Source organism: Aedes albopictus, chromosome 2 (assembly GCF_035046485.1).
Source record: "Aedes albopictus strain Foshan chromosome 2, AalbF5, whole genome shotgun sequence".
Taxonomy (NCBI): Eukaryota; Metazoa; Arthropoda; class Insecta; order Diptera; family Culicidae; genus Aedes; species Aedes albopictus.
In genome coordinates, this window is record NC_085137.1 from 457,419,209 (window position 1) to 457,422,934 (window position 3,726).

The 3,726-nt window shown below is 41.9% G+C and overlaps 1 long non-coding RNA gene across 1 annotated transcript; it reads right to left on the bottom strand.

Annotated features, from left to right (window-relative positions):
* Nucleotides 1-1,459: 1,459 nt before the first annotated feature.
* Nucleotides 1,460-2,044, bottom strand: LOC134287410 (uncharacterized). Its single transcript, XR_009997290.1, has 3 exons — nt 1,831-2,044; nt 1,701-1,764; nt 1,460-1,647 (listed from the first exon to the last, which is right to left on the bottom strand). It is a non-coding gene; the product is annotated as an uncharacterized LOC134287410 (long non-coding RNA).
* Between the last annotated feature and the right edge of the window lie 1,682 nt (nt 2,045-3,726).

The following is a 3,726-nucleotide window of genomic DNA, read 5'->3' on the forward strand; positions in this document are numbered from 1 at the left end:
TGAAAGAATTCCCGGAGAAGTTCTTAAAGTATTTTCTGGAGCTTCTCAAACGGATTTCTGGTGAAATTAAGAATGATATTTGTAAAGAATGTAAAGCGATGAACAGGGCCCATATAGCCGAGGCGGTAAACGCACGGGTATTCAGCATGACCATGCTGAGGGTGACGGGTTCGATTCCCGGTCGGTCCAGGATCTTTTCGTAAAGGAAATTTCCTTGACTTCCTTGGGCATAGAGTATCTTCGTGCCTGCCACACGATATACGCATGCAAAATGGTCATTGGCAGAGGAAGCTCTCAGTTAATAACTGTGGAAGTGCTCATAGAACACTAAGTTGAGAAGCAGGCTTTGTCCCAATGAGGACGTTACGCCAAGAAGAGAGAGAGATTTGTAAAGAATTACTGGGGAAATTCTCAAAAGAATGCATGGTGAAATTCGTAATAAAACTTCTGGAGGAATTATTGAAGAAATTTCTGAAGGTATTCCCAACGGAATTACTGCAAGTTTTCCGAAGGTTATTTCTGCTGGAATATCTACATTAAAATAACCTGGAAAAATATTAAAGAAATTTCTAGAGAAACTGCTTGATAAATTCAAATTCATGATGGCATTTGTTAAGAAATTCCTGAAGCAATATCTTGAGGAATTCCTCAGGATTATAATCATATATGATTCTTCCATTGAACCATTCCTGTTAATCACCCATATTTCATACTTCACTTTTATTTTTTTAAATGATGAAGTATTTGAACTCCTTGTTACTGCAAAGTGGTTTTCAGTGTAAGGGTGCTCGCCCCTCCCTGGCCGAAAAGCTGGCTACGCCCTTGACAGCACTCCGCAGTTGCAGAGTAAATGCTCGGCAGTTTCGTTTTCCGTTTGACAGAAACGACACTCGGAGGATTGGATTTTTCCAATCTTACTTAGATGATGTTTACTCGGGCAGTGGCCAGTCATCAGACCAGTAATTACCCTGAGATCTCTTTTGTTTAGATTCAGTATGGACCTGGCTTTTTCTGCACTGGGTTTTATGAACCTTTTTGCTTGCTTGGATGTATCCGTGGCATTCCAATTAGATTCTACCGTGGACATTTCCCAAGTTTTTAGTTTCATCCGAAGAGCACACTCAGGAACTCCACAGAAAGGTTCAGGGCCTACAAAGCTTGATGCCGCACCCTGTCTAGCTAAATTGTCGGCGTTTTCATTTCCCAGAATTCCACAATGACCGGGCACCCAGTATAAAGTTACCTCGTTCCTACTGGCCAATTGCTTCAGAGAAACAATACATTCCCACACTAGCTTTGATTGACACGTGAAAGCTTTTAGCGCATTTAGAGCCGCCTGACTGTCCGAAAAAATACAGATCTTGGCAAACCTATAATTTCTTTTCAGACAAATGTTGGCACTTGCTGTTTTAGACTCCCTGCTGTTTTAGCTACAGCACAAATTTGAGCTGAATTGTTGGGAAGGAGTATACGAATATCTTTTGAGCACGCTGTGTAGATCTCACAAACGATGAAACGCTAAAAGCTATATTTATCATTTTAGTACAAGTCATTGGAACTTACATTGATTGCGCTTACATTGGTCTATCCTCACTCCAAATTAATTCCTTATTTCCCAACAATAACTCATCAATAGGCTCGATCTGACTGTAATAAACTATACATTAGTTCAAACAATTTCAAGGGTTTTTCATATTTACTTGTAGGTGTCAACTATCGATTCAAGTACCCTACGAATGTACGATTATCAGCGACCACCGCGAGCTGTAATTCAATATCGACAAAAATAAGTACAATTCCATTTTATAATTTAGCTCTAGCGGTACTCACTCAGAATAATATTGTATAATAAAGAGAAATTATAACTTTAACGAAATGGTTTATAAACTTATCCTCGTGGAACCAATATGATATTCATCACATTCATCGAACAATAGTCCCTAATTCTCTTTCCTCTTTCATTCGGCTTATGTCAACGCAAATCATTTATTGATATCGCCGGGTTCGGCCGTTATGTCGACCAAATGGGGTTCAGTCGGTTACATCAACAGTTCCCCGACCCGTAAGGCTGGCCAGAGGTCCATCTGGTCCGGCTTTACTATCTACAACATCCAATAGCGCTATTCTAGATACCGGACGATGCACCAATCCATTGGCGGTTTGTACTACGGCGTCACGAACTCGGCCATCCTTCCCTACGTTGATCTCGGCTACCCGACCTCGAATCCACCCATTGCGAGTTTTCTCCTCCACCATCATAACCAAATCCCCAACTTCAATAGCTTTCACGTCTTCGAACCACTTGGTGCGTCGTGCGATGGTCGGGAGATATTCTCGCACCCAGCGGCGCCAGAACTGATCCACCATAATTCGGCAATGTTCCCAATCGGTCCTGCATGCTTGTTTCGGATCTGCTATAGTATTGGGTGCCTGTACCACTCCACTCGAACTTAACAGGAGGAAGTGGTTGGGTGTTAAAGCTTCCTGTTCAGCCGACTGCAGTGGAATATATGTCAGGGGTCTTGAATTTACTATACTTTCAGCCTCCACAAGTATAGTAGCGAATGTCTCTTCGTTAGGTGTTTTAGGAGTATCCATTGCAGCAAGAGCAGCTTTAACGGACCTCACTAGCCGTTCCCATGCGCCCCCCATGTGGGGCGCTCCAGGTGGATTAAATATCCACTTCGTATTAGCGTTGGTAAATGTTGAAGCGAGCTCGCTATTCGTTTGTTCCATTTCTTCGTTTGTTTTTTTTTTTTTTGGACCGATTTGAGCGTGATGAGAGTGCACTCTTCAACTCTTGGACTTCAACTTTCTGGTTCAGGTTTCTGGCGATGTCATCCCGGGAACACATGATGGAGATGAGTCCTTCGGCGAATCCAGTTCGGACAATTTGCTCCCGGAGCTTGTTCAGCGAAACTGTCGAGCGATGTGCATGGTTCCGGCAAAAGTCTTCGGTTGTAGGTTGAGGACTTCCAGCTGATACTTGTTCGTGACGCTCTGAGTGGTCGGCCATCGATTCCGGCGTTTCGTAAATTCCGATCAGCGCGTTCACCTTCTAGGCGGGAACTATCTCCAACCGGAAGGCCTTAAAACTCTTCAACTCTGGACTTCTTCAATTTTCTGGTTCAGGTCGCGTTCACCTTCTCGGCGGGAACAGTCTCCTTCCGCGTATAGTGGAGACGTAAACAGATTGTAAACATAAATAAATATTCAAGCGTTTGCCGCGTTTTGTCCAAACGCGGCTTGCACAAAAATGTGTAAGGTGCCATCAACTCATAGAATGCGCTTGCCTTACACATTTTTTTCACACATTCCGCCGTCTTTGCAAGCGATGACGGAAAGTGTGTAAGGGTTACACATGCGGTGTGCAAAAATATTTAAGCGTGCAGTTTTTATTGATGCTATTCGATAATGTGTTAAAATCACCACGTCTAAATTATTCAAATTATAATTTTTGAAGCATATCTGTATCATTACGTCGGATAATTATTATTTTGGTACAAACCATGAATAAAGTCTCCCTATTTTGAAAATACGGCTTATCCTTAAAAATTTAAGGAAATCTTACAGTTTAAAATACATATTAATCGAAAATACAAGAAAACTTAAAAATATGAATTGGAAGCCTCTGGGGTTATTTTCTTTTTAAATGAACCATGTGTTCAAAGGGGGATCAAGCGTCACCTATTTTTGAAAAGTACATCATAAGACATGCCTCCATAA